This window comes from Triticum aestivum, chromosome 2B (genome assembly GCF_018294505.1).
Source record: "Triticum aestivum cultivar Chinese Spring chromosome 2B, IWGSC CS RefSeq v2.1, whole genome shotgun sequence".
NCBI lineage: Eukaryota > Viridiplantae > Streptophyta > Magnoliopsida > Poales > Poaceae > Triticum > Triticum aestivum.
In genome coordinates this window covers 596021568-596028245 of record NC_057798.1, presented here as the reverse complement: position 1 = coordinate 596028245, position 6678 = coordinate 596021568, and positions in this window count along the sequence as shown.

Genomic DNA, 6678 nt, shown 5'->3' with positions numbered 1-6678 from the left:
TGCCAACAAGTTGAAGCGTGGCAATCGGGGTGGGCGGCGAAACAGCAGAACTATCATCCTCGTCAGAACGGGCCCTGGTCTGCAGAGCTGACGGATTGATCCTGGGCTTGACCTTGGAAGATCTTGGCTTGCTGTCAGTAATGGCTGGGACTTTGAAACCGTCATATTTGTTCGACCTGGCACTACGACAAAGAGAAACAGATGACACGGGCATGGCAAGCTTCCCTTTGCGTATTATGTCATCAGAATTTGGCCCCGTTCCACCAAGGGCACTTGCAGAGCTATTTCCATCATTAACCAGGGTATCAGCAGTAGGACCCTCAGATGGCTCATTTCCAAAGAGCTATGGAGATTCCACAGGAATCTCATCCCCAGAGCCAGGAGCATTATCCACATTTGGACCAACAGGAGCCAGTTGAACCACCATTGTGTTTAAATCAGGTGTGTCCGGGAGCTCTTCAATTTGCAGAGAGGAGGCAAACTCCCTTGTCTGTTTTGTTGCTGTCACTGATACCAGGTTATTCTCAACAGTGATCACAGCTTTAACCTGAACCCAATCATTCCGGAGCCCAAAACCAGAGCTCCAAGGGCCATAGGAGGCTACTAAAGGCATGATGGTCGTACTCAGGAAGGAGTTGAGTCTAATGAAAGAGAAACCTTGATTAATGAGCATTGATGAAATGCATTACCGTGTTCAGTCATAGCAAACTGGAGTCCATGATGTGTGAGAGAGACCACAACTTCAAGAGAGTTAGCTGGAGCAGCAGGTGGGTCCATTGGGGTAATATGTTCAGAGGATGTGGCCATATCAGAACTCTCTCCGTCCACCAACGAGTGAAACAGGTTGGCAGGAACCATAACATAACTGTCTCACAATGTCGCACTGGAGTCAGAGCTGCCAAAAACCGTAATTGAATCATTCCAGGCCGTACCTGGGCTATCCAGCAGGTTATTGTTAGGCACAATCCCATCTTGGACATGGAGGCCCTCCTGAGCAAGCCATGCCTGAAGTTATACAGAGATGGAGGAGGAGATGGAGGCCATTGTCCCTAGTTTGCCTGAAAGTGAACCTCATTGCCCTGATTGTCTACATTTGCATTGGCAGCATTGGCAACATTTGCATTCATCTGCGCATTCTGAGCCATCCAATTGTTCAGTTGCACTTGATAAAGTTGTTCTGCTGCGAGTCCATCCCCGTGGAGAGGGTGAGGAATGCCATCCGCCGGTGGTGGCTCAATCCCTGCAGGTGGAATCTCAGGTAGATGGGCATCCCAGTCACTGCTGCGTAGCATGTAACACAGACAATCCAACAATGTAGATCTCCGCCGAGCTGATGCATAACAAAGCTTTTTGGGACTAGACGCAAATGAATAACTCTAACTTTCAGCAAAACAAGCTTTCTATCCCCCCCCCCTTGGATTGTGCCAAGTGACAAGCTCACCAAATTTATCAACTGACTTGTGCATGTAGTGTGAAGTCTGATAATCTTGTGGGAACCCAATATAAAGAAGCCAAATCTGAGGATCGAATGTGGTCAGCCGCATGTTCAGAGCTGCATCATGAGGCACAAATGAAATAACATTGTAGATATTCTCTTCATCCTCATCTAGCTCAAAAGTAGTACCCACCACAACATCTCTAGTAATGGAATCCGCAAAGCCAAAAATCCCAACTCCTAAATGATGATCATCTATCTCAGTGGGGAAGAACTAGGACTCATGCAGCAAACCTTCAATGGTATGGCGCAGCGCCGCCTTGTGATGGAACGGCACAAAGCGATTGACTTCCGCGATGGCGAGGAAGCCATGGCGCAGCGGAGGAGTTGGACTGACCACCATGTCATCCCTCACCTTCTTTTCTTCCGGTCCAAGCTCGATCATCATGCCCTGTGGAAGGTAGGGCACCACATTGACGGGGAAGTTCGCTATGGCAGGGTGGTGGAGCTCTGGAGCGGTGGTAGTATTGGAGCAGAGAAACAGGGGAGAATGCGAATCAGCACAGGCTCTAGTCCCCTTGGGAACCCAGACTAGTTGCGCCCGCCTCCCCCCTAGCCAATCAGATGAGTACACGTGTCTGGATCGACCCTTGGATGAGCATCGGACGGCTGCAGACACAGGAGGGTCAGTAGCATTGCCATCGGGCGTAGAATCAGTAATTAAAGTCTGATTGATTTGATGTCTCAGGGAGACTTGTTTGAATGAATCTGTCATAATTTCTTTGCCCTTCTCAAGGAGATAAGAATCTTGGTTATTTTCTTCCTTTTGCGGTACAGATTCAGAGGGACTTGCCATTTGAGTATCCGAACAGAGAGAATTAATCATTACCTTCCATTGCATTATGCAGGCCATAGGGTGACAAACATGATGTGTGTGGCCCAAGAAGGAGCATGTATTACATCGAATAAGCCCAGGGCAGGCAAAATATAGATGGGCCAACGAGCCACAAAGAAAGCATGGCTGAGATCCATAGAGACGCCGTCCACCGTCATTATGACCATCTGTAGTTTGACCAGAATGGCCCACAGAAGGACCAGAGGAGGTGTTATTGCAAACGTTGTCAGGACAAGAATCCGCTTGGTGACCGGAGCCATTACACACATAGCATAAATTTAGGCGTTTCTTAATGTAATCCGATGGTGTGACCGACACAATAGACCATATTTTGGCAATGTGACTATCAGAATAACCAAATTTGCGCTGGTCATTAATATAGAGCAACATAAACGGGGGAATATCATCCCAGCAATCTTGCCTGAATTTACTTCCGTGAAATTGATTGCGAATTTGAATGCCTGAGGGTGGGACCATAGTTTGAAATTATCCAATACGGACAGATGTCAGCAATAAATGTTGGTTGGCTGCCGTGTCTCCACGCCTCGATTGGGTGTTTCCCACATGAAAGCTACCAAATTGGATGTTAGCAGTAAATGCATTGCCTGGAATATTCCTTGAAACATTAATGCCAGAATTAACCTGAATGGATGACCGTTGTGAGGCTCCAACCGATGTTGAGCTTTCCGGCAACATTCCGGCGACTGCAAAAATCCTCTGTGGGCACAATTCTTGATCAAGAAGACCAATTTTTGCCAATTCAGACACCGAAGAAGGATAAAGACGTCTGTGGCTGTAATCTTTTCAGGCAGAGGATGGTTGGTCTCAAGACAAAGGGCACGAAAGCCGGGCAGAGGGTTTTCATCAGCTGGAGAGGTACCTTTGTAGTAAAACCATGTCATATTCCAATCTTTGGGGTGGCTTGGCGGGTTAGCGTAAGGAAATATCACATCCATGCGGCGCTGGATCAAGACTCCACCAAGTTCTAAGCTCTGGCCGCTGGCACATTCAGTCTGGCGGTTCAAATAGAATAGTTCTCTGAAAAGCAGCAAATTGGGTTCTTCACCAAGGTATACTTCGCTGAATACTTGGAAGTTGTAGATATTAGACACGGAATTGGGTCCGATGTCTTGTGGGTGAAGATCAAAGAAATTCAGCACATCCCTGAAGAATTTTGAGTTGGGAGGAGTAAATCCCCGGTTCATATGATCTGTGAAAACAACAACCTCTCCGTCTTTGGGTTGAGGAAATTCTTCATCCGGGTTAGGAGCACGATAAGGCATGACTTCTTTTTTCGGCAGATAGCCGATCTTCACAAAGTCATCCAGGGTGCTATCAGTGACAATGGATTTAACCCAGTTGCAGGAGGTAGGTGCCTTGGGTGCCATTCTGATTGAAAGCCTGAGACAAAGTAAAAGTGCCGTTCAAATTTAAGCCGGGTAGGACAAAAATATTACTGTGCGTATTCAAAATGGCGGCTTACGAAGGGGCCTAATGGTATAAGGATAATTATGTCCTAGTTTGTTAAGCTGCCATAAGCTCCATAAGCCGTCAAGACTATTTAAACCGCCGAGGGTGGTTCAAGTTATTAATTGGGCATTGCTCCCTTAAAACCGGCAATCAGAGCCGCCATGACTAGATAAATCTAACAAGTGCAGATTTTGCCTAAGTGTTGTACAAAAAGGTTTCACAATTTGCAGCTGTTATTTTGGATCAAACAGATGTTCAGAAAACAAAATTTACTAGACCTAAAATAGGGCACAGAGGAGTTCATGTGCTATAATGGGGTTTTCTTACATGGAAAGGAGATCTACTGGTACCCAAAATGGATGCGGAATACGTACCGCATAAGATCTATGGGGTTTTTGGATCGGAAGAAGCCATAGCAGGTGGAACACAAGAACTCAGATGAACTGCGCGCCGTACTGAAGAACATGCTAGCCCTAGTGCGGATCTATGGCACGGAAAGGGGAAACACTTACTGTGGAAGATCTACGGAGGAGGGTTGTTGTCGTTCTCTGATCAAGGTCATGTCGATGCAGCGGCCAAGCTCGATGAAGACGAGGTGCACTGTGGCGACGGCGGCGGAGCTCAAGTGACAGATGGGGGCGATAGGAAGAAGATGCGGAATTGCAAGAATGAAAGAAGACCTAGTCGGGTCTATTTATAAGGAATGTCCACTAAAGAGCACGAAAAACAAGGAGGCCGAAAAACATGAGTTATCCAGCTACAAAGACGCCTCGATTTTTGGGATGGTTATCAAGACAAAGATCCGTTGGGATACATTGGATAAAACGCGCTTTTATGACAGATGACGTCATGGCGGGTTACCACAAATCCAGAAGATGACGTCATGGCGGGTTACAAAAATTTCATAAAGGTAGAAGACTTTTTCCTTAAGTGTCGAAGATTGACATGAAACCAGTTCAAATCAATCTGGGGCCTAATGTTGGGGATATAGCTATTGGTATGACCCGCCCAGGAGGGGCCAGGTCATACTTGCAAATATTCTTGAAGCCCAAGACCCATGTTATGGATGGCGGTTTAGTTTAAGGCCCATGGCCCAGAGGCGATTTAAGGCATGTAGTGATAAACCGCCATGTATGCGTGACTTGTATTGTAAGACAAGAAATATTAAGAGACCGAGCCGGACACTGTTTATGAGCCGGCCGGGACTCTGTAGAGCCACTGGGCGTCGGCCTCTGTATATAAAGGGATGGCCCAGCGGCGGTTCAAAGCAAGTAACATCAACTTGAGAGCTAGGTCAGCGATTCGCTCCCTGGTTATCTAGACATAAGCAATCCCACTCAAAACTGGACCGTAGGCTTTTACCTTCACCATAAGGGGCCGAACTAGTATAAACCTCGTGTCCTTTGTCCCGATTAACCCCTTCAAGCTTCCTAGTTGTGATGGCTCCACGACTAAGTCTTTTCACTAGGACATCTGCCGTGACAATTCCATGACACATCCCCTCTTTCTTCAACAAGTATCGGTACATTTTCGGATTCATTTCGTTCATGCAATATGTGCAAATCTTGGAGCGTCTTTTGCATTTAGTTTTCACTTTTCTTTTATGCACCATGCTGGTATGAGATAGTCCATGGTTGATTTATAGAATGCTCATTGCACTTCACTTATATCTTTTGAGTATGGCTTTATAGAATGCTTCATGTGCTTCACTTATATCATTTGAAGTTTGGATTGCCTGTTTCTCTTCACATAGAAAACCGCCATTTGTAGAATGCTCTTTTGCTTCACTTATATTTGTTAGAGCGTGGGCATATCTTTTGTAGGAAGAATTAAACTCTCTTGCTTCACTTATATCTATTTAGAGAGATGACAGGAATTGGTTATTCACATGGTTAGTCATAAAATCCTACAAAATTTGTAGATCACTGAATATGATATGTTTGATTCCTTGCAATAGTTTTGCGATATAAAGGTGGTGATATTAGAGTCGTGCTAGTTTAGTAATTGTGAAATTGAGAAATACTTGTGTTGAGGTTTGCAAGTCCCGTAGCATGCACGTATGGTAACCGTTGTGTGACAAATTTGAAGCATGGGGTGTTTTTGATTGCCTTCCTTATGAGTGGAGGTCAGGATCGCGTGATGGTTAACTCCTACCAACCCTTCCCCTAGGAGCATGTGTAGTAGTACTTTGCTTCGAGGGCTAATAAACTTTTGCAATAAGTATATGAGTTCTTTATGACTAATGTGAGTCCATGGATTATACGCACTCTTACCTTTTGGCAATTTGCTAGCCTTTACGGTACCGTGCATTGCCCTTTCTCACCTCGAGAGTTGGTGCAAACTTCGCTAGTGCATCCAAACCCCGTGATATGATACGCTCTATCACACATAAGCCTCCTTATATCTTCCTCAAAACAGCCACCATACCTACCTATTATGGCATTTCCATAGCCATTCCGAGATATATTGCCATGCAACTTCCATCATCATCATATACATGACTTGAGCATTTATTGTCATATTGCTTTGCATGATCGTAAGATAGCTAGCATGATGTTTTCATGGCTTGTTTGTTTTTGATGTCATTGCTATGCTAGATCATTGCACATCTCGGTACACCGTCGGAGGCATTCATATAGAGTCATATTTTTGTTCTAGTATCGAGTTGTAATATTGAGTTGTAAGTAAATAAATGTGTGATGATCATCATTATTATAGCATTTCCCTAGTGAGGAAAGGATGATGGAGACTATGATTCCCCCACAAGTCAGGATGAGACTCTGGACTTTATGAAAAATAAAAGAGGCCACAGAAGCCCAAATAAAAAAAGAGGCCAAAGAAGCCCACCAAAAAATAATTAAAAAAGAGGAAATAAATA